The sequence below is a fragment of the Sardina pilchardus genome, chromosome 3 (assembly GCF_963854185.1).
Source record: "Sardina pilchardus chromosome 3, fSarPil1.1, whole genome shotgun sequence".
In the NCBI taxonomy this organism is placed as follows: Eukaryota; Metazoa; Chordata; class Actinopteri; order Clupeiformes; family Clupeidae; genus Sardina; species Sardina pilchardus.
In genome coordinates this window covers 13,431,557-13,457,305 of record NC_084996.1, presented here as the reverse complement: position 1 = coordinate 13,457,305, position 25,749 = coordinate 13,431,557, and the positions used below count along the sequence as shown (strand labels likewise).

At 42.3% G+C, this 25,749-nt stretch overlaps 2 pseudogenes; both read right to left on the bottom strand.

Annotated features, from left to right (window-relative positions):
- Positions 1 to 8,471: 8,471 nt before the first annotated feature.
- On the bottom strand, positions 8,472 to 14,143 carry LOC134076746 (immunoglobulin lambda-1 light chain-like; annotated as a pseudogene).
- Positions 14,144 to 20,331: 6,188 nt separating this feature from the next.
- Positions 20,332 to 25,266, bottom strand: LOC134076744 (immunoglobulin lambda-1 light chain-like; annotated as a pseudogene).
- Between the last annotated feature and the right edge of the window lie 483 nt (positions 25,267 to 25,749).

The window sequence follows — 25,749 nt, the reverse complement described above, 5'->3', positions numbered from 1 at the left end:
TTTGCCTCAAAGAGAGTAAGGACTTTTCATAGACTTTTGTCTCCAGAAAACATCATGGTTGGGGAATGTAATGATATATAAAATATTGAGAAACAACCTCTGCAGTTCAGGACAGTGAATGTCCCACTACTCTACGCTGGGCAAGCAGGTGTGCTTGCTTGAGCCACATGTAATCTCAATTGAGAGTGGAATACGAAGTATGGAAAATGACTTAACTGGCTCTTTGGCTTGTTTGCACTCTCCCACTGTTACACAGCCTGGCAAACACACAGACTGCAGTCATCATCATCTGCATCTTACCTCGCAGCGGTGTCTCTGTTTTGGTTTAGCAATCAGAAAACGGATTCATCTCCCGTTCCCTGATATCGACTTGTGAAATCTAAAACGGAAACCTTAACCAAAATTAGGGATCAATGTGAATGGTTATGGCATTTAGGAGATTATATATACAGTATAATATAATATATTATATATATTATATAATTATAAGGGCACCATAAATACATTTAAAACTGGCCTGAGCCCAATTCCCTGATCGTGAGCACTAAGTCTCAGCTCTGAGATGAAGGCGAACTATCCACTCGTCCAGAAACGCGCCCGGCACACCTGTTGGCCTCGTTCTCCGTGCTGCTCCACAGACAGGGCCGTCCTCCCACTGAAGGGAAAATGGCATCGTGGGATTTAGGGATGTTCATCCCTGTCCTGTCATGTCCTCCTTTCCCCTCGGCACTCAGATTTATATCCACGGCAGACGGGCTGTATTCCCTTTCGCTCCAGCTGGGAAGGGGAAGACTCGGCCAGCTTTCCACAAGTAACTCACTCTGATATATGTGAGTACTTCCTGTTTCTCGCATCTCCACTAATCGCATCACAGATTTTAATATGACGGGTTTCTTCTAGTTAAGTCTTCACGGGGAATTAATTTCCTCCGTCAAGCAGGTTATATTTTGGTTGTGGTCTGTCTTGCTTGTCTGTTTATCATATGTGCAGGATTAAGCCTGTGTAAAAACACTGGCCCTGATTTCATGAAACTTGGAGAAAAGGGTGTGTATGTGCCAAGGACAGACAGGGAGACACAACAAATTAAGTTTTACTTGCAAATGCTGTGAGATATGGCATTTGGCTTTGGTCGAGTTGTATGCTCTTTTTACGAGGCCCTATTGTTGTGTCATCATTTAACATTTAATTACTGCTCAGGGAGGCAACAGCATGTTTGCATTAATTCCTTCCCATAAACATATTTTAATGCGCCCACGACTAGTGGTTGCTTCCTTACCCCTTAGCCCCAAGCTTACCTGATGCTGAACTCATTTTGTCTTGTGCTTCGAGGAAAAGTCGTTCTGATCACGTGTCTGCTGTTGTGTGTGATGGGAGGCCATAAAAAGAAACAGTCTTCTCAGATGTGGCATAAATGACGGCTTTTGGCGAGAGTCTCTTGGATAGATGCTGTTCCAAAAACATTTTGATGAGAAAGCGCTATAGTCTTCACTTTTGAGTCCCTTCTCCAGACTGGTTCAAACCTGTCTGGTCTTTATTGAAAAAAAAAAAAAAAAAAAAACCTGAAAGGAACTGGTCAGTGCCGTCAGGTCCAGGGATCGTTCTGCGTTGTGAATTCATATGGTCTGATGCAGGCCTCATTATGCGCAGCTCAGGGACTGTTTGCATCATGGAGGGCAGAGAAAGTTTGTCTGATGTCTTGCTTAAGTTTAGTATGTATCCACTTGAGACTGAGGGATGCCTGCTTTGTTGCAATCTCTCAGTCATCCAGTCCATAACTCACTCCTCCACCAGTGAACACACACAGTGCTTGTCTGAGGTCAGCTGAGGTCATGAACTGCAGCCTGGAGAGAGACTACAGTTTGTGTGCCTGTTTATGAGTTCCACTGCTGACTTGACCAGTGGTGCCTCTCCATAAACAGCACCGGTGATAATGTGTTTCCATAGCTTTGGGACAGCAACCTTTCTATGAGCCATTATTTCTGTGACTTGTGTTATTGCAATGATAGGAACACATGTTTTTCATGCTGCCATGTGCTGTCCAGACACCCTCAAGTTAAACCACCAAGGATGCCTCCTTTAATTGCATATGATCTCTCTGTTACACTGCCGAGATGAAAGCACAGAACACCCCCTCGTCTTGAGAACATCATCTGTATTCCAACGGAACGTTTTCTGAACATCAATTTGATAATGACTGATTAGATCATGAATTAATTTGTTATAAATCAGCTAAGTCAAGCATTTCGAGTGATGTCGGCGTCCATGTATCTCATTCTGAGCTATTATCGACTGTTTTCACATTTTGTACAATGTGAATGATTGTCTTTTTATGACCGCGTTGCTGGCGCCTCAGCGAGTCGCGGAGAGTTGCGAACCTCCGTCACCGTTCTCTCCTCCGATCGAAAGGGGTGAGCGGTGATGGCTCCGATCCGGCTAACGCAGATGTCGGGCAGACAATGATGGCGTGACGCAGGAATGTAGCTAGCGCTCGGGGGGATGCGGCGACATCAAACACTTCTGGCCTGGCTCAGGAGTCAGCACGTCACTCAGCTTCACCGCGGAGGGGAGAGTGCTTCTACTCGCTGCACAGTGGGAGATTTTATGAGGAGGCTCCTGAAAGGGAGTTTAGTGGGTTTTGGGGAGTCAGTGTGAATTAAAGGAGGAAAAGAGAGCCATAAAGCATTCAGGTGAGTATGTGTGTGTTGTGTGTGTGTGTGTGTGTGTGTGTGTGTGTGTGTGTGTGTGTGTGTGTGTGTGTGTGTGTGTGTGTGTGCATGTGTACATATGTTTGTTTGAGTGTGTTGTGGAAACCTTATCCAAAATTTGGAATCATGTTATGCAAACCCTTTTATGGTATCACTTTGGCTTTTTGTGTTCATCTGGATTTTAGCACTACTTTGGATTAAACACTTGGGGAAAGGACTATAACACTGTGTTTATAGTATATATGGGTTGTTATGGCATTTTCAAGATGGTTTATCCAATTATATATATTTATATACAGTAAGTATATAATTTGTTTGTTTGAGTGTGTTGTGTGGCATATGTGTGTGTGAGGGTCAGGGTCATGGGTGCATGCCTGAATGTTTGTATGTATGTGTAAAAGAGAGATAAAGTAAGTGTATGAGTTTAATTTGTAAGGGTCCGTGCGTATATGTGTGTGTGTGTGTGAGTGTGTGTGTGTGTGAGAGAGAGAGAGAGAGAGAGAGAGAGAGAGAGAGAGTGAGAGAGAGTGTGTGTGTGCGCGCATCTGTTATCCTCAGGAGTGTGTGCGTTGCACGTGCATCCGCGCTAAATGGTCATCTCGCTCTGAGCCAGTAGGTGTGGCCAGGTCAGGCTGAGAGGAGGCCCGTCGTTTTGGGCATCCCTTAAAAGACGCACGTCTCCTCTTCCACCTCCTCACTGCTCACAAGCCGCTGAACGCACACATCACACACGGCTGGATACGTCTGCTTTGGGAATACATCGGAACACCAAAGTAGGTACCCAGGGATCACTGTGTTTGGCAGCTGAAGATGTGTGACGTGAGACTGGCTTATTTTCGGCATACCTCTGTTCATGTGCAATATAGCGGTTGTATTATTCTTACTGACCTTGTTAAGAGTTTCTAAGGTATGCTGGCACGCTTTGGCCATCGCACACTTTATTGACCCTTTATGTCATAATTCAATCTCAAATGTAAAAGTTTTAAAAATGTCTTCTCGTGTTCAGAAATTGATAATGTAATGCCTTGCATGGTGTGCTTTATAGTCTTGCAAATCTGGAGTCAAATCTGGTAGAATACATCTTGCATGTATGTTTCTCATGTTGCATGTGTGTGTGTGTGTGTGTGTGTGTGTGTGTGTGTGTGTGTGTGTGTAAGTCAGAATACAAAGGATAATGAACTCATAGGTTTGGACTCTTTGAGGGGGCTGGTGTGAGTGCTTGTAAGTTTGCCTGGCTCCGAATGTGTGTGTGTGTGTGTGTGTGTGTGTGTGTGTGTGTGTGTGCACGCAGGAGTCTGCTTGTGTGTGTGTGTGTGTGTGTGTGTGTGTGTGTGTGTGTGTGTATGTCTGCGTGCGTGTGTGTTTTCATTTGAGCAAAGAGCCATGTTCTTATGTAACCAGTGGGATGAGCTCATGCTTGTTTTTCCTGATGAAGATGAGGATGATGAGGGCCCTGGCCCTGCTGCCTGTTCTGGCCTCGCTGGGGTTGGCTCAGAAGAAGTGGACTGAGGAGCCTGCATGGGACACCAGAGGTCAGACTTGTTCTAAATATGGACTTGGAGACTTGGATTGTGTTTTGGAACCCTACCCAGAGAGTGAAGGCCCGTTACTCATTTTCACATATCAAGTTGCATTACAGAGTAGCGCAATTAACCGAAGAGACTTATTGGCAGCAAAGTAATGGGAACAGAATGTTTATAATTCAGACTTCTACTTGAAGTGTTTCTCATTCCAACATATGTAGCCATCAGTGAGCAAAGCTCTGTGAGATATATTGATTGCAGGTTGCGTCCCAGCAAAAATAACACAATATGACATGAGAAGTTTGAATTGTGGATACTTTTTGTAGGGCAAATAGTTACAGAATATACATTTAAAGCAAACACTTTTTAAAAAAAAAAAGTGTACCTGAAACTGAAATAATGTTGATGGTACACGATGGTACATGTGATGGTCTCTGTCATTGTTACAGTGCACATAAAGCACCTAATATGTACTTAATGCACATATTGTGTACGTATTGTGTTCTGGGTCAGAAAAGTGACCCTTTTCACTTTTCGACATACTACAGTAGGTACTCTTTTGAAAATCGATGCTAAATGTGTATCTGGAAAGTATCAGCAAGGGTTACTGTAGATATCAATTCTTGCATATTGGGGCTTTAAATTTGATGTCAAATGGTAAAGCTCTTGCCCATACTGAATCCTGCCCATGTTCCCTGTCAGTGTCTGAAAAGCCAACAGCCAAGGGCTGCTCCAACCTGACGCAGGTGCTGGATAACTGGAAGTTTGCTATCATGACCCAGGTGAAGGACATGCTAGTCAATGACCATGCCGCTGTGCTGCCAGAATACGTCAGGTATGTGAACCGTCTGCTGTAACACGATGATTTGTATCAGGTGCTAGGGGTTTGATCTGATATGAACGCATGCTTTATGTATACTTCTGTGTTAGTGTGTGTGTTGGTGTGTTTCAGAGATTGGGGCTGTGAGGAATGATTATTTTACGCCCAATTAAAGTGCATCTCCTTCTTACTCTCTCCCTTCCTCTCTCTTTCCCTCTCTCACTTTCTCTCCCTTTCTCTCTCTATCTCCCCCTCTCTCTCTCTCTCTCTCTCTCTCTCTCTCTCTCTCTCTCTCTCTCTTTCTCCCTCCATATGGTCTATGCACTGCATGCATCTGGATGAGTTGTTCTAAGCTCACCAGTGAGTTCTGTCCTGGCGCTGTTCACTTAGCCTGTGATCAGATGTGATGACGTGTGTGGGGAGTTGAAGCTCAACTGGTGAGCATGTGATGGCAGCAGAGTGAAGTGAGACCTACTCTACACTCAAGCCAATGCACTCCTCTGTTGTTTCTGGACAACGTGTGTAGAGTGCCACATGTGCAAATTATGTAATACCCCTTGCTATGGAACACACACACACACACACACACTCACTCTATCTGTGTGTGTGTGTGTGTGTGTGTGTGTGTGTGTGTGTGTGTGTGTGTGTGTGTGTGTGTGTGTGTGACTAGGTGTGTATGCATGCATCAGTTTGTCTGTGTGACAGTGTGTGGGTGAGAATGCGTAAGCAGTGAATGTGAAATCTGATCAATGAATTCCATATTTTCTGTTTGATTAACACTGGTTATGCCTGAAGGTGTTTCAGCTGTTCCCATGAACTCTTATTGACCTTCTGAGATTATATGAGCATGCTGTGTTGTCCAACCACAAAGGAATGCAAGGATACTATTTAGCTACCACTAAGAACTTTCTAAGAAATGATGCACCTTTAACGCTTAATGTCTGAAGAGTTGAAGAGTTCTTGTGGAACATGTCTTTTTCGGGACCACATCTGGAAAAAAACCCCATAATTGGAACCACTTTACATGATAAGAATGGAATTCCTCCTCAGAAGATGTGAAACAGAGCCATGTACTGTATGTGTTCTCTCTCCCCAGAATCAAGCCGCTGTCTGATGCACTGGGTGACCTGTACAAGCAGTTCAACTCTCTGAAGGAGAACCTGGGTGCCCTGTCGGCCAAGTTTGATCGGGTCGAGGCCTTCGTGGACGACGTCCAGGCAGGGAAATACCCCAAGCCCAGACCCAGGCTGCCAATGTGGGCCGCCCCTCGGCGGCCGGTCATGAGGGCCTCGGCCCGGGTACCCCTAAGGGACGCCCCGGCCAAGGCCTCCGACTCGGGACCCAGACCACTGAGGATGAGGGTACAGAGAAGACCTCAGCTGTAGGGAGGGGGGGCACAGGGGTCAGGGACGGGGGTCTGAGGCGAGGGAGAGGAGCGTACCACTCACCGGGAGGAATGGGGGTACAGAGAAGACCTCAGCTGTAGGGAGGGGGGGCAGAGGGGTCAGGGACGGGGGTCTGAGGCGAGGGAGAGGAGCGTACCACTCTCCGGGAGGAATGGGGGTACATTGCAGAGGTCACGGATGACAGGAGAAAGGGACAAGCTGTACATACTTGTTTTGAAAACTAGCTGGTCTATGACAGGTCATCTTACATATACGAATGTCTTAGAATTTTAGGTTATAATGCTGTAAATGGTAAATGATTATCCTAATGTGATGAGTGGAAAATATATCTACATTTAATGTGGGCCAAGGAAAGGTTCAGGTGAATTCACTGTTATGCAGCAGTTCTGCCACAGGGTGGCAATATAGTCCCCCTTAAGCCTTTATCCTGTAGGTCTGCATGACCATCAGGAAAAAAGAGGGATTCAAGATGCAGTCTATTTTTTGATTATAACTATCTCACTATGTTTATCTGTATAATTTGAAGAATGTTCAGTGAGCTGTTTCCAACTGCATTGCTCTGCCAAATGTAGACAGCATAAGAATGAACAGCAAGGATTGAAATGTGATGTAACTATTTTATTCTCATACCTGACATTAGTTCAAAAGAGGTTTTTGTCCGCACTGGATGACTCCTGATGTGGAAAAAATTATATGAACCACAAAGTAGAAATAAATCCTGAAGAGGTAAAGTACAGTACCTTTTTGTTATAGGGTACGTGGTTGTTTCTAAATAAAGGTATATTCTGGTGCTCTAACCAATATGTTCACTTAGTTTTACTATTAGATGAATTTCACATGGGTTTGTTAACTTTGACACACAGTAGTGACATTTATTCACTTATTCATTTATGCAAGTATTCATTCTAAAGTATGTTGACCTCTGTAAGTCAGGAAATAGGTGTAAAAATAGGGGCTCAGTGAAAATGGCAAAACCTTGCCTGGATAAGGACCCATGCATGTGTATCTTGCCCATATACTGTATGAACCAGGAGGCTGCTAAGAGAGGTCATAAGGACCTCTGTAGAAAATTACTGAAAAATTAGGAGCACAATAATATGATATGATAACCAAAGTCTCTCTTTCTCAGCCAGAACACTTAAAGTGTGTACAATATGGTTAGGCCTACATATTATGTGTAACGTGGTTATGTCAGTCCTGTAATGTGAAATCTATTAAGATAAAATGACAATAGATGATTTTTACACCTTTTTTCCTCAACTTTACCAGAGGTAGTGATAGAAGTGGAGGACAAAGAGAAGATCCTGGGCTGGCTATACTACCTCTACATAATGACTGATTGCACTTTTTGTTTTTTTTTAGTTTAATTAATATAATCAGGTAGAATTATATATACAATTTGAATTAGTATGAATTGACGAACTGATCGTATGTTTTGAATAAAAGAATAAGGAATCAGAGGGCATCTTCCTCTCCTCACACCTGCAGGTGTACTAACTGTGAGAAGCGTGCCCCTTGATCAATCATGTGTGAAAAAGAGAAACCACCAGATTTTCATAGGACTCCAAATAGAAACATCAGGTACTTCCCCATGATGAGTAGGACCAGAGACGGTTTATAAAGCGAGACGATTCATAATGATGGTAAATTCTGGTTTCATTGTGACGCAACTGCCACTCCCATTTAGGAGGCAAACGGGAGCATTTCTATGGGAGAAATAAACCTGTTATCAACGGCACCTGCTTCTGCTGATTCTACACCGTTCTAAACCGATTATCTCGTCACTGATCACGCCCCTTTAGGAGGCGGAAGTGGTACCATTTCATTCCATTGAAAAACCCCTTTATGATTCATCTTAGTAACTATACGATCTTTGGTAGGACTGATGAGACAGAGATGTGAGGAAATGACATCTCAAATGTCATTTGGTTTAACATTTCTGAAAATAATAATTTATACATTTTGTCTATGAAATGCACATCATTTCAGTAAAAGTAGGATAACCATTACAATCAAACACTGTGACAAACTTAATAATATGCTCTTTATTTGAAACAAAATGATGAAGTAAGAATTGTAATCTTGCAAATGCAATATATATATTGTCTAAAATAGTTTAGAATCTTTACAGCTCTTACATGTAATAACTCAGAAAAGACTTCAACCAGACACATTTATTCAACCAGATACATTCTAGTAAAATTAGCTAGGGTATAACATATCTAAATAATGTGCCATTTCCCCCTGGCCTCAGTTGCTGCAGTCTGACTGCTTGATGCTCTTGGAGGCTGTGGAGCTGGCACTGGCCACCTGGCAGGACACGTCTTTGTCGCTGGTCCAGTCGGCCGTCTGGATGGTCAGGAGGCTGCTGAGCCGGAACTTGTTGTTGGGCTGCTGCTGAGGGGAGCCGGTGCTGATGCCGCTGCTGACCGGGTTCCCACTGACCGCCCAGCTGACCTCAGCAAAGCCCGTGGGCAGGTCCTCTGCCACACACACCACAGAGACTCTGTCGGCCTGCAGCTCCGCGCTGGACGGAGGAAAGAGGGTCAGAGACGCAGCGGGCAGCGCCGAGTCTGAAACACACACACACACACACACACACACACACACACACACACACACACACACACAAACACACACACACACACACACACACACACACACAGCACACACAGTACACACAGCAGAGATCAGCAGCAGTGGACATAACACACACACACACACACACACACACACACACACACACACACACAAACAACGTCTCTCACGCACATAACAACATTTATCTCTTACACACACATAACGACATGTCAAACACATAACAAGTAGAGCTGAGGGATGTACTGCAGCAGGAGAAAAAAACTTTTACTGGCATCTCATAAAAAGAAAATTAAAACAATCTAAAAAATCACCTTTTACCACATATCTCAAGAGCAGCATCTCAAATATATCAAAACAGCACAAATAAGATACATGCCTGCCACTGTCATTATTATTATTCATGAAAATAGCACTACCCTTGGCAGAAAAATAGAAATACTCATCTTATATTGATTGACTTCCGTTGACATATGATCTATTTTACTTCTATACACTTCTATATTATAAACAACTAATGATTGTACAGTATTGCAAATTAAATTGAACACTTTATATGAACTTAAGTCAAATAAGAGGTTGTCACCAATGGCCAATTGTTAAATTCATAAAGACGTTCAATCTATCAAATAATATGAAGTTCATTAGAAAAGAATAATAATTTCCCATGACTGAAAATTCATAACAATATTGAGGAAAATAATAGTTAAAATAATAATAAAGGTTGTAGATATCAATGCTGACGAAATTATTGAATAAAATGGGACAGGATAATTTCTTAAAGCTTCTTCCGAGGTTTTTACAAACATACAGCATCACTGGTGTAATTCTATTAGTTATAAATTCCACAGTTAGAATTCACAAAGATTGAAAGTGAGTTATTGAAGATGCAACATTTACAACAATCTACAAATGCTTATAGCGCAGTAAATTTGAAATGGAAAGTTGACTTACCGGTTACAATCAGCTTGGTGCCTTGTCCGAATACCACAATGATTCATCTCATATCTTCCGTCGTACAAAAACCTCCCCAGTTTCAGAACTGAGAGGTGGAACTGAAACAGCAGCTCTCCTCAGACCTTCACTTTCTCCACTTCCTCAAGATCACAACAGTCCCTCCAGGGTTTGGATAAAAATCCCACATCACACATTACACAGGTTCCACAAATAGAAACAGCACAACATTTCAGAAATTAAATCCTTTGTTTTCTTTTTTCCCAACCTTTATATCCAATGACATGATGTCTTGATAAGTGCCATGAGCTGAACTGATGTCACTGGGTGGGTTTTTGTCATGGTGGAAACCACTGTGATACCCACTCCTGAGTGGTCTTGTCACGTTTAGCACAGTAATATGTGGCTGAGTCTTCCACAACTACATTGCTGATGAGTAACTGATAGTCTATGCTTGATGAAGCTGTAGATGTGACATGGTCAGATGAGAAGCCAGTTCCATAAGCATCTGGAGAACTATGAGAGTGGTAGAACCTTAACACAAACTGGGGAGCATCAAGAGGAATCTGTTTGTACCAAGAAACATAGTCATAATCTTCAGCAACGTTACAGTTCAAGGTTGCTTTCTCACTTGTTTTCACAGACAGTGTTAATGGTGTCTGGGTTACCACTTTCTGACAGCTGATATCTGTGGAGAAGAATGTGAAAAATGAATGTGAATGTTTTTTTGTTGGTGTTTGTCTGTCTTCATTGTACATTGTATATTGTCATTGATATTTCATCATGTATAGATAAAATGAACTTACATGCCAGAGCCGTGATGAGAGTGCAGAGTGTCCCCAGCATGTTGTCAGTGTGTGGAGTGAACGGCTCCTACTGTCCAGCAGAGAGATGAGCAGAGGTGGAGTGTGAGGAGAGGACACACTGCAGGACCCTCCTATAAGGAGACCAGCAGCTGGGGAGGGGGAGGGATTATGGGGCATCAGCCAATCACTAATCGTGTCATATGGATATTAATCCATGATATTGTGTCAACCGTCAGTAAGTCACACATCTTCAGAAGTTGGCTGTTTTTTGGATTTATATAAGATACTGTATATAAGAAGATTGTTCAAATAAAAATAGCCCATAGGAAACTGACACATTTGCAATGAGAGAATAGCTGCAGTCCTGGGAAACAGAGCTGTTCATTTAGTTATTTGTTTGTCAGAAAGGAATTGCAGACTGAAATGTACACATAGTTTCATCCAGTATGTTGTAGTCTTTGCAACTTTTTACATATTTTATATATTTATTATTCCAACGTACCCTCCCCTTCCTCTACTGTGTTGTAAGTTAATTATTGGGGGCCAAGCAGCGAAGCTGCGAAGCACCCATAGTGATTGTACCTTTTCCTATTATTATTCTTCTCCAATGGAAGTCTATGGCAGCCCATAGATCCATACAGTAAAAAGTTGTGAAATTTGGCACACTTATTCTACTCACAACTCTAAGCACTTTCACCAATTTACAGACTCCAGACCTCAAACCTCTAGCGCCACCAACAGGTCAAAATTCATCAATTTTTCAACAACATTAATGCAAATATCTCTGAAATGCTTTGACCTATCCAGCTGAAACTTGCTCAGTGTATTAACGCAAAAGGTATAGCCCCACCCACCAATTAACAAGACTTTTCCATGAACGCTGTAGCGCCACCAACAGACCAAGGTCAAAACTTTCAAAAGGTTTCACAGGTCACAAATTTCATCCGATTCTCACCAAAATTTGCACACACCATCTTTAGACCATGCCTTCTTATTGCATTGCTTTCTGGAAGAATTGACAAAATTATTTCCCTTAACAGCCAATCAAAATTGGCGGCGAAGCCGCCACACAGACATTAAACCTATATCTCTATGGAAGCCTTAGAACCATAGAGTAAAAAGTTCTGAAATTTAATACACATATTCCTCTATGGCCAATGACCACTTTCCCCAATTTACAGACGCCAGACCCCAAAACTCCAGCGCCACCAACAGGTCAAAATGTATACATTTTTCAACAACAATAATGCAAGTAGCTCTACAATGCTTTGACCTATCAAGCTGAAACTTGCTCAGTTGATTAAGGCAAAAGTAATGACCCCACCCACCTATTAACAAGACTTTACCATTCAGGCTGTAGCGCCACCAACAGACCAAGGTCAAAACTTTCAAAAGGATTCACAGGTCACATATTTCATCCAATACTCACCAAAATTTGCACACACCATCTTCATACCATGACCTATAATCGCATTGTTTTGTGGAACAATTGAGGGAAGTGCTCGCCTGTAACAGCCAATCCAAATTGGCGGCGAAGCCGCCACACAGGAAGAGAACCTATATCTCAGCAAGGCTTTCACGTATCAAGACCAAACTTAGTACATGGGCTCAGGACCCAATGAAGAGGAGTCTCAATAAATTTGGCAAATTTTGACCACTATGTGGTGCTGTATTCAAAGAAAGTAGGCTCATATTTCAACATTAATGTAACACAAACAAACACATCCTCCTCTATGGTGGTCGTGGGGGGGGGTTCCATTTGCACCCGCCCACTCTGCCATGTCATGTCTTTTGACTACTAGGGGGGCGCTATAATCACAGGAAGTAGGCTCATATCTCAGCAACGGTTTCAAGTATCAAAACCAAACTTGGTATATAGACTCAAGACACCATCCTGAGAAGGCACAACACATGTCATGTCTTTTGACCACTAGGGGGGGCGCTATAATCACAGGAAGTCAGCTCATTTTTCAATAATTCTTTCATCTCTCTCTCTCTCAAACCCAGACACAAGCACACAAACCCTCCTCTATGGTGGTCGTGGGGGGGAGTTCCATTTGCACACGCCCACTCTACCATGTCATGTCTTTTGACCACTAGGGGGCGCTATAATCACAGGAAGTCAGCTCATTTTTCAGTAATGCTTTCATCTCTCTCTCTCTCAAACCCAGACACAAGCACACACACCCTCCTCTATGGTGGTCGTGGGGGGGGGGGGTTCCATTTGCACACTCCCACTCTACCATGTCATGTCTTTTGACCACTAGGGGGCGCTATAATCACAGGAAGTCAGCTCATTTTTCAGTAATGCTTTCATCTCTCTCTCTCTCAAACCCAGACACAAGCACACAAATACTCCTCTATGGTGGTCACGGGGGGAGGGGGGGAGGGGAAGGGGTTGTCTTTCCAAATTTCCAAAGCTTGGCCCCCACATTGCTGCTTGCAGCTATATTTTGCCATGTGATCTCAACTTAGTTGTAAATTAGTACTCCCCTCTATGAATGATCAGAATCAAATAAACGTATTCTACTACTAGACTACTTACTGTAATTTCAGCTCTGCAGCACAAGGTTTACAGGCACACAGGTAACAAGAGAAAGATGAAAAGAAAGTTAAAGTTCTTCTTCCATGGCAGCATGGAGAGGAAAACAAAGGCGCAGTCATAAATCTCTATATTTGATTGGCTATTTCATTGGGCCGTTATGGGTGACTGAAAAGGCTTGATCTCTTTAATACTTATTATAGAACTTCTCTTTGATGCTCTTTTATGAAGTATTCAGAGCAACTGCACATTGGTGCCCCAGTGCTGCTGACTAAAAGCAGAAGTGAGTGTGAGCAGTGAGGAGGTTTTTGTCATGGGCTGAATCACTGTGATACCCACTCATTAACAGAGCTGTCATATGTCTTACAGTAAAACACAGCAGAGTCTCCCACCTCTACAGTGTTAATGATCAAACTGTAGTCAGACTGTGAGGAATGTTTTGAATCAAATTTAGGTGCCGAGAAGCCAGATCCATATGTAGGAGAACTGTTAGGATGGTAAAAATACAACACAAACTGTGGAGTTGCTCCTGGAATCTGTTTATACCACCGAACACCACTGTTAGTCACAGTTCCCAGGTTGCAGAGCAGCGTGGCCGTGAGTCCTTTCCTCACGGTGAGAACAGGAGGCGTCTGGGTCACTACAGTCACGCCACTCACACCTGTAAAGAGCAACAGCATACATGTAACAGCCATATGCACCCTCTCCCATACAGCAGACACACACTAAAGCCTGCAGTGGGCTCTTACATGCCAGAGCCGTGATGAGAGTGCAGAGTGTCCCCAGCATGTTGTCAGTGTGTGGAGTGAACGGTTCCTACTGTCCAGCAGAGAGATGAGCAGAGGTGGAGTGTGAGGAGAGGACACACTGCAGGACCCTCCTATAAGGAGACCAGCAGCTGGGGAGGGGGAGGGAGGATGGGGCATCAGCCAATCACTAATAGTGTCTTATGGCTATTAACATGATACTGGAAATCAGACTTCTTCAGTGGGTGTTTCTTAGATTGATATAAGACTTAAGATATCAATGTAGGAAACTGAACCTACAGTAGGTGCACTTTACAATGAGATTTGCAGCCCTGGGAAACAGAGCTGTTTGTTTAGTAATTTGTTTGTCAGTAAGGAAATCCAGACTGAAGTTTAGGGATGATGGGGCATCAGCCAATCACATATTGTGTCTGATGGATATTAATCCACGATACTGATTCAACCTACTGGAAATTGGAATTCAAATTAAAAACCTACTGTAGGAAATTGAACCTACTTTTTTTTTTTTTTTTAAGTATATTTTTTGGTCTTTTTGCCTTTATTTGTATAGGACAGTGGAGAGAGACAGGAAGTAAGTGGGAGAGAGAGATAGGGTGGGATTGGGAAATGACCGCAGGCCGGATTCGAACGTGGGTCCCCATGGGCACTCAGACCCGTACATGGCACGAGCGCTGTAGCCTGTTGCGCCACAGCGCCCCCTGGAAATTGAACCCACTTATTGTAATATGCAATGAGAGGATTGCAGGCAGAGCCCTGGGAAACAGTAGTGCTAATCGAGTTCTTTAGTTGGAATTGCAGACTTAAGTTCACACATATTTTTATACAGTGTGTCCAAGTCTTTGCAACTTATTATATACTTTTTTTTTAAATCTATTTTATATTTCAATGCACCTTCCCCTTCCACTACTGTGAAGTATTAGTTCATTGTTGGCCATATGGTCTTAGCCTCATTGTCAATGAGTGCTTTCCTCGATGAACTCTCTGAATTGAATAATCTTATTCTACTACTAGACTACTTCATATCAGCTCTGCAGCACAAGGTTAACAGGCATAAGAGAAAGGAAAAAAGAAAGTTAGAGTTCTTCTTCCAGGGCAGCATGGTGAAGAAAACAAGGTCAAGTCATTCATCTCTACATTTTATTTGCCATTTTATTAGGCCATTATGGGTGAATGAAAAGGCTCGATTTATTTTATATATTTTAGCTTCTCGTTGATGCTCTTTTATGAACCCTTTAGACAAGAGCAACTGCACATTGGTGCTCCAGTGCTGCCGACTAAAAGCAGAAGTGAGTGTGAACAGTGAGGAGGTTTTTGTCATGGGCTGAATCACTGTGATACATACTCATTAACAGAGCTGTCCCGTGTGTTACAGTAATACACAGCAGAGTCTCCCACCTCTACAGTGTTAATGATCAAACTGTAGTCAGACTGAGAGGAATGTTTTGAATCAAATTTAGGTGCTGAGAAGCCAGATCCATATGTAGGAGAACTGTGATGATACTTCAACATGTACTGTGGAGTTTCTCCTGGAATCTGTTTATACCAGCGAGCACTAGTCTGTCACAGTCCCCAGGTTGCAGAGCAGCGTGGCCGTGTGTCCTTTCCTCACGGTGAGAACAGGAGGCGTCTGGGTCACTACAGTCACGCCACTCACACCTGTAAAGAGCAACAGCATACATGTAACAGCCATATGCACCCTCTCCCATACAGCAGACACACACTAAAGCCTGCAGTGGGCTCTTACATGCCAGAGCCGTGATGAGAGTGCAGAGTGTCCCCAGCATGTTGTCAGTGTGTGGAGTGAATGGCTCCTACTGTCCAGCAGAGAGATGAGCAGAGGTGGAGTGTGAGGAGAGGACACACTGCAGGACCCTCCTATAAGGAGACCAGCAGCTGGGGAGGGGGAGGGATGATGGGGCATCAACCAATCACTAGTTGTGTCTTATGGCAATTAATCCATGATATTGTGTTAACCTTCAGTAAGTCACACATCTTCAGAAGTTGGCTGTTTTTTGGATTTATATAAGATACTGTATATAAGAAGATCGTTCAAATAAAAAATAGCCTATAGGAAACTGACACATGTGCAATGAGAGAATAGCTGCAGTCCTGGGAAACAGAGCTGTTCATTTAGTTATTTGTTTGTCAGAAAGGAATTGCAGACTGAAATTTACACATATACTGTCGTTTCATACAGCATGTTGTAGTCTTTGCAACTTTTTACATATTTTATATATTTATTATTCCAACGTACCCTCCCCTTCCTCTACAGAGTTGTAAGTTAATTATTTGCCATGTGATCTCAACTTAGTTGCAAATTAGTACTCCCTTCTATGAATGATCAGAATCAGATTAACTTATTCTACTACTAGACCACTTAATTTCAGCTCTGCAGCACAAGGTTTACAGGCACACAGGTAACAAGAGAAAGATGAAAAGAAAGATAAAATTCATCTTCCATGGCAGCATGGAGAGGAAAACAAAGGCGCAGTCATAAATCTCTATATTTGATTGGCCTTTTTATTGGGCCGTTGGGTGACTGAAAAGGCTTGATCTCTTTAATATTTATTATAGAACTTCTCTTTGATGCTCTTTTATGAACCATTCAGAGCAACTCCACATTGGTGCTCCAGTGCTGCTGACTAAAAGCAGAAGTGAGTGTGAACAGTGAGGAGGTTTTTGTCATGGGCTGAATCACTGTGATACCCACTCACTAACAGAGCCGTCATGTGTCTGACAGTAATACACAGCAGAGTCTCCCACCTCTACAGTGTTAATGATCAAACTGTAGTCAGTCTGAGACGAATGTTTTGAATCAAATTTAGGTGCTGAGAAGCCAGATCCATATGTAGGAGAACTGTAACTGTGATGATACCTCAACATTAACTGTGGAGTTTCTCCTGGAATCTGTTTATACCACACAATTTCATAGTTAGTCACAGTCCCCAGGTTGCAGAGCAGCGTGGCCGTCTGTCCTTTCCTCACGGTGAGAACAGGAGGCGTCTGGGTCACAACAGTCACGCCACTCACACCTGTAAAGAGCAACAGCATACATGTAACAGCCATATGCACCCTCTCCCATACAGCAGACACACACTAAAGCCTGCAGTGGGCTCTTACATGCCAGAGCCGTGATGAGAGTGCAGAGTGTCCCCAGCATGTTGTCAGTGTGTGGAGTGAACGGCTCCTACTGTCCAGCAGAGAGATGAGCAGAGGTGGAGTGTGAGGAGAGGACACACTGCAGGACCCTCCTATAAGGAGACCAGCGCTCAGAAATCAACCAATCAGGATTAGTCTCTTAAAAATCCAATACAATTGTACAGTATAACCCCAGCTTGTCTACTAGTTTAGAATGACCAGATACCAGAAATAATATGCAATGGAGCAATGGAATGTTTCTCAAAACATCCACATCAATCGTAGCGCTATTTATTATTCAAGTCAGTTTCATCAATTCATTTGGGGATTCAGAAACAGTTTCACCAACAGCTATTTTTGGTTATGAAAATGTTTTACATGGTTGTCTGGTCAGGTGAGATGACCAACTCTGTGTAGTAGCACCACATTTTCTCCCATAATGTATCATAATGTATCATTTCATCATATGATATAGCACTTACTGTAAGTCATCCAGACTGAAAGTAAACTTGTGGCAAACACACATCACATCATGTACATTAGTGCGGGATGTTCAGTCAGGGTAAATGTAGTTGTTTTACTTATTTATACATTTATATCTGAGACCTGTCTACTCCTGATTATTTATCAACTATTTGTTTGTTGTTTTACCCGGGGGCAATGGTGATGTGATCATTAGAAATGTTCTTTTAATTTAAACAAATGTATCCATTTAAATAAAAGATCATCCATTAATGACTCTCGTTATATGATACTTTTCAGATGCTGAGAGGAAAGAAATGGAGTTCACTGTCATGGCTGACTGCATATGAGGAATCGTAAAGAGGGGTTTCAGTATTTGCATAGTCAGAAATAGAGAGCCGAGGCCAGCAGGTGTATCCTGAGTGAGCTGGGTAGACTGTGAGAGGAGCTGGAGCAGCCTGACTAGTGCTGGTGGGAGGAGGACACACACGCTTCACACTCTGCTGAGTCACTAACTTACTTCATTTTCTAAATGTGTCCTTAACTTTCTCTCCTTTGGTCAAAATATGGAATATTTTGGAATTAAACTATTTACACATCTGACATTGCCTTCACTTCATAATAACAATGTTTGTATTATAGTAAGTGCTGTAGGGTTGACGATTTCACAAAATGTTGTATAAAATGATAATTCACTTCCCTTTTTTATATTTGAGAATTCCAAGGCGACCAAAAGAATCAAAAGACCAAAAGAAAGGCTCTATACTGCCACCATGTGTCTTTACTCAGAAATGTTGTTTTCACAACACAACTCATACCGTTATACCGTTTAATTTCGAAATACCTTAGTCTTCTGAAGCATCTCTTTGGTGATATTGATACTCAGTAAAAAGTGTAGGCTGAGATACTTTTTTAAATTATAAAAAGCAGCTTCCCCCCTTTTCTTATGCTTTATGGCATATGCCTTCAGGTAGGACTTCAGTCAGGTTGAACGCCTCTGACTTACATTTACTGTTCACAGTATATTCCCCCATGTTCTCCACATTGTGTAGCTGTGACAGTTATACTTTTATAAATGAAATATATTCTAATATTAGGAATCCTAATATTAAACACTGAAACAGTGTAGCTAACTGGCCTCTTGCACATGCCCTATATCCTCTCTCTACTTACACTATACGGATACAAGTATAGGGACTAATGTCAGTACTCCCAGTAACATCATATTCCCAATACATTGGTATTAATACAGAGTGACAGAACTATCCTTTTGTGATAAGTGGAAAATATATTCTTTTCATCTGGGGAAAGGAAAGTTTCAGGTGAACTAACTGTTATACAGCAGTACTGCCACATGGTGGCAATATAGTGCACCCAAGGTGACTGGAGGTTTGAAAGTATTTTATTCCTTAGGCCCTGGGAACACCATTAGGGGGCGTGATATCATGAACTCAATAAAATACATAATATATTTCTAAGCTAAATCTGTCTGTCTGCCATGACACTAGACATAAGTCATGATTGGATCATCCCGCAGATCACTGAACCTTAACATACTATATGAACAGCTCAACACACTCACAGTCTCTTTACTGGTCGTCATCTAGTCTTACTGGCGTTCATCCGAAGGTAGTTTCCTCCACACCACTCGACAAAGATGGTGACGACCTCCCTCCCTATATTCCAGATCATTCCCTGACAATGGCTGTGTCATCTGAGAACTTCTGGAGGTGACAGCTGTCTGTTGCATCTGAAGTCTGATGTGTACAGTGTGAAGAGAAAGGGGGAGAATGATGTACCTTGTGGGACCCCTGTGCTCCAGAGACTACCACATCTGACTCAAAGCCACGTAGTCTCACGTACTGCAGTCTGTTAGTGAGGTAGTCGGTGATCCACGTAGCCAGGTGGCAGTCAGACTATCCACACCTTCTCAGTCTGTTGTATCAAGTCTCTGAATGCCATACTGGTCTCAGCAGACCATTTCTTTACACATTTCTTGGCGGACAGTTTGTTCACGGAGGAGACGTAATGATCTATGTGTCCTTTATGCTTACATAAAATAAGTCTAAAGTTCTTTTGTGTCTAGTGAGGCAGTTTGCATACTGTGTGAATGTGGGGTGTGGCAAACAGGGAGGCGCGGTTAAAGTCCCCAGAGATAAGAAGGAGGACTTGGGGATGACATGTCTGCAGTTCAGACACCACAGTGCAGTATCTAAGTATTTTTACTGGCTCCAAAAAGTCACTTTAACATAAAACCTATATTTCATGACATTGTAATGAACCCCCTTGTTCTGTAACTTGGCTTACAGTAGCTGCAACTAGTTAGCATCGTCATAGCCACCCTGCCAGCAGGTGTAGTAACTGTGAGTGGCGTGCCCCTTGATCAATCATGTGAGAAGAGAGAAACCACCAGATTTTCAAACTCTAAATAGAAATGAAAAAACAACACGTACTGTACTTCCCCATGATTATCCCCAGTAGGACTGATGATAGCTGTCTCAAATGCAATTTGGTTAAAAAAAATTGTATTTCTTTTATTTATACATTTTGTCTATGAAATGGATAAAATTTCAGTAGAAAGTAGGAAGATCATTAGAGTCAAAGACCAAATAAAGTTAATGAAATGCTCTTTATTGAAACAAAATAATGGAATATTCAAAGGAACATTTAATCTAGCAAATACATGTATTCTCTGTAAAAGTTGAGTAAAAATGAGCCATGTTCCCCCTGGCCTCAGTTGCTGCAGTCTGACTGCTTGATGCTCTTGGAGGCTGTGGAGCTGGCACTGGCCACCTGGCAGGACACGTCTTTGTCGCTGGTCCAGTCGGCCGTCTGGATGGTCAGGAGGCTGCTGAGCCGGAACTTGTTGTTGGGCTGCTGCTGAGGGGAGCCGGTGCTGATGCCGCTACTGACCGGGTTCCCACTGACCGCCCAGCTGACCTCAGCAAAGCCCGTGGGCAGGTCCTCTGCCACACACACCACAGAGACTCTGTCGGCCTGCAGCTCCGCGCTGGACGGAGGAAAGAGGGTCAGAGACGCAGCGGGCAGTGCCGAGTCTGAAACACACACACACACACACACACACACACACACACAGCACACACACATTACAACATTTCTCAACCACATAATACTGTAAGTAGAGCTGAGGGGAGTAGTAGGAGGAAAAAGACTTTTACTGACGTTTCATTAAAAAAAAACTTTTTTAACACACATATCAACAGCAGCATTGCAAACATATCAAAGCAGCATAAATAACATACATGTTTGCCACTGTCAATTTTAGTATTCAAGGAAATAGCACTAACCTTTGTAGAAAAATAGAAATAATCTTATATTGATTGACTTCCGTTGACGTATGCCATATGATCGCTTATAACACTTCGTATGAATATGAATTTTAGTCATATATTTAATAGGCCTACATTATTACTAAAAATATATTATCAAATTAAAAAAAAATGTATCATCACTACTGAAAATTCAGAAGGAAACATACAAAATAATGACATAAAAAATAATAATAAAGGTTGTAGATATCATACTAAATTATTGAATAAAATGGGGCAAGATCATTTCGTAAAGCTTCTTCTGAGGTTTTCACAAACAAACACCATCATTGATGTAATTCTATTCATTATAAATTCCACAGTTAGAATTCACAAAGATTGAAAGTGAGTTATTGAAGATGCAACATTTACAAAAATCTACAAATACTTACAGCGCAGTAAATTTGAAATGGAAAGTTGACTTACCGGTTACAATCAGCTTGGTGCCTTGTCCGAATACCACAGTGATTCATCTCATATCTTCCGTCGTACAAAAACCTCCCCAGTTTCAGAACTGAGAGGTGGAACTGAAACAGCAGCTCTACTCAGACCTTCACTTTCTCCACTTTCTCAAGATCAAAACAGTCCCTCCAGGGTTTGGATTAAAATCCCACATCACTCATTACACAGGTTCCACAAATAGAAACAGCACACACAACATCAGAGATGAAATCCTTCGTTTTCTTTATATCCAACCTTATATCCAATGACATGATATCTTGATAAGTGCCATGAGCAGAACTGATGTCACTGGATGGGTTTTTGTCATGGTGGAAACCACTGTGATACCCACTCCTTAGCAGAGGTATCATATGTAGCACAGTAATATGTGGCTGAGTCTTCCACAGCTACATTGCTGATGAGTAACTGATATTCTATGTTTGATGAGGCTGTAGATGTGACATGGTCAGATGAGAAGCCAGTTCCATAAGCATTTGGAGAACTATGAGAGTGATAGAACTTTAACACAAACTGTGGAGCATCAAGAGGAATTTGTTTATACCAATAAACATATTGGCTCTCATCTTTTGCAATGTTACAGTTCAAGGTTGCTTTCTCACTGGTTTTCACAGAAAGTGTTAATGGTGTCTGGGTTACCACTTTCTGACATCTGATATCTGTGGAGAAGAATGTGTAAAATGAATGTGATTGTGTTGCCGTTGTGTACTGTTATTGACATTTTATGATTATAGATCAGATGAACTTACATGCCAGAGCCGTGATGAGAGTGCAGAGTGTCCCCAGCATGTTGTCAGTGTGTGAAGTGAACGGCTCCTACTGTCCAGCAGAGAGATGAGCAGAGGTGGAGTGTGAGGAGAGGACACACTGCAGGACCCTCCTATAAGGAGACCAGCAGCTGGGGAGGGGGAGGGAGGATGGGGCATCAGCCAATCACTAGCTGTGTCGTAAGGCTATTAATCCATGATGTGTCAATTTACTGGAAATCACACATGTTCAGCAGTTGTGTGTTTATTGGATTGATATAAGATATCTAGGAAGATATAGTTCAAATTAAAAATGTAGGAAACTGAATCTACATGCACAATGAGAGAATAGCTACAGTCCTGGGAAACAGAGCTGTTCATTAAGTTATTTCTTTGTCAGTAAGGAATTGCAGAGCAAAGTTTACACATACACATTTCATACAGCGTGTCCAAGTCTTTGCAACTTATGTGATCTATTTAACATTTTAATGCATCTCCCCCTTCCGCTACTATATAGTAAAAGTTCAATGTTGGCCATGTGATCTGAATTTCATTAAATGAGTTCTTAACTCAACAAACTCTCTGAGAATCAAATAAATCAGCCAGAACCTACATGTGCAATGAGAATAGCTGCGTTCCTGGGAAACAGAGCTGTTCATTTAGTTAGTTGTTTGTTAGTAAGGAATTGCTGACTGAAGTTTACACAGTTTCATACAAAATGTTCAAGTCTTTGTAACTTTGTAGCCTATACGTATTTGATCTATTGTTCAAAGTACCTAGCCCTTCCTCTACTGTACAGTATCAGTTAATTTATGTGATCTTGTAGCTTGATTGAAAATTAGTTATTCCCTCCATGAACTGTGTGAGAATCAAATAAACTTATTCTACTAGATTACTGCACTTAATTTCAGCACTGCAGCATGATGCTTCAAGTTGAAAAGACATAGCAAAAGGAAAGTTAAAGGTATTCTGACATGGCAGCAGCATGAGAAAACAAAGGTGAAGTCAAAAATATCTAAAAATGTTTTTATTTCATAAGCTCATTATTGGTGAATAAAATGGCTTGATTCCTTTTTTTTTATTATTTGATATAGAACTTCTCTTTGATACTTTTTCCTAAACCATTCAGAGCAACTCCACATTGGCGCTCCAGTGCTGCTGACTAAAAGCAGAAGTGTGTGTGAGCAGTGAGGAGGTTTTTGTCATGGGCTGAATCACTGTGATACCCACTCAATAACAGAGTTGTCATATGTCTTACAGTAATACACAGCAGAGTCTCCCACCTCTACAGTGTTAATGATCAAACTGTAGTCAGTCTGAGAGGAATGTTTTTAATCAAATTTAGGTGCTGAGAAGCCAGATCCATATTGTACAGAACTCCAGCTGTGATAAAACCTCAACATGTACTGTGGAGTTTCTCCTGGAATCTGTTTATACCACCATGCATAATTGCCAGTCACAGTCCCCAGGTTGCAGAGCAGCGTGGCCGTCTGTCCTTTCCTCACGGTGAGAACAGGAGGCGTCTGGGTCACTACAGTCACGCCACTCACACCTGTAAAGAGCAACAGCATACATGTAACAGCCATACACACCCTCTCCCATACAGCAGACACACACTAAAGCCTGCAGTGGGCTCTTACATGCCAGAGCCGTGATGAGAGTGCAGAGTGTCCCCAGCATGTTGTCAGTGTGTGGAGTGAACGGCTCCTACTGTCCAGCAGAGAGATGAGCAGAGGTGGAGTGTGAGGAGAGGACACACTGCAGGACCCTCCTATAAGGAGACCAGCAGCTGGGGAGGGGGAGGGATGATGGGGCATCAGCCAATCACTCATTGTGTCTTATCGATATTAATCCATGATATTGTGTTAACCTTCAGTAAGTCACACATCTTCAGAAGGCTGTTTTATGGATTTATATAAGATACTGTATATAAGAAGATCGTTCAAATAAAAAAAACCTATAGGAAACTGACACATGTGCAATGAGAGAATAGCTGCAGTCCTGGGAAACAGAGCTGTTCATTTAGTTATTTGTTTGTCAGAAAGGAATTGCAGACTGGAATTTACACATAGTTTCATACAGTATGTTGTAGTCTTTGCAACTTTTTACATATTTTATATATTTATCATTCCAACGTACCCTCAACTTCCTCTACTGTGTTGTAAGTTAATTATTTGCCATGTGATCTCAACTGAATTGTAAATTAGTACTCCCTTCTATGAATGATCAGAATCAGATAAACTTATTCTACTACTAGACCACTTAATTTCAGCTCTGCAGCTCAAGGCTTACAGGCACACAGGTAACAAGAGAAAGATGAAAAGAAAGTTAAAGTTCTTCTTCCATGGCAGCATGGAGAGGGCCATTATGGGTGACTGAAAAGGCTTGAACTCTTTAATATTTATTATAGAACTTCTCTTTGATGCTCTTTTATGAACCATTCAGAGCAACTGCACATTGGTGCTCCAGTGCTGCTGACTAAAAGCAGAAGTGAGTGTGAACAGTGAGGAGGTTTTTGTCATGGGCTGAATCACTGTGATACGTACTCATCAACAGAGGTGTCATATGTCTTACAGTAATACACAGCAGAGTCTCCCACCTCTACAGTGTTAATGATCAAACTGTAGTCAGACTGTGAGGAATGTTTTGAATCAAATTTAGGTGCCGAGAAACCAGATCCATATGTAGGAGAACTGTTAGGATGGTAAAAATACAACATGTACTGTGGAGTTTCTCCTGGAATCTGTTTATACCACCGAGCAGCACTGGTAGTCACAGTCCCCAGGTTGCAGAGCAGCGTGGCCGTCTGTCCTTTCCTCACGGTGAGAACAGGAGGCGTCTGGGTCACTACAGTCACGCCACTCACACCTGTAAAGAGCAACAGCATACATGTAACAGCCATATGCACCCTCTCCCATACAGCAGACACACACTAAAGCCTGCAGTGGGCTCTTACATGCCAGAGCCGTGATGAGAGTGCAGAGTGTCCCCAGCATGTTGTCAGTGTGTGGAGTGAACGGCTCCTACTGTCCAGCAGAGAGATGAGCAGAGGTGGAGTGTGAGGAGAGGACACACTGCAGGACCCTCCTATAAGGAGACCAGCAGCTGGGGAGGGGGAGGGATGATGGGGCATCAGCCAATCACTAGCTGTGTCTTATCGATATTAATCCTTGATGATATTTCAACCTACTGGAAATCACACATCTTCAGCAGTTGGGTGTTTATTGGATTATTATAAAATCAAATTAAAAACGTAGGAAATTGGATCTACATGAGAGAATATAGCTGCAGTCCTGGGAAACAGAGCTGTTCATTTAGTTATTTCTTTATCAGTAAGGAATTGTAATGCATCTTCCCCTTCTGCTACTGTGTAGTAAAAGGTCAATGTTGGCCATGTGATCTGAAGTTCATTGTAAATGAGTTCTTCCCTCAACAAACTCTCTGAGAATCAAATAAACGTATATTGCCACACAACTTCCTCTCACTACTGCAGT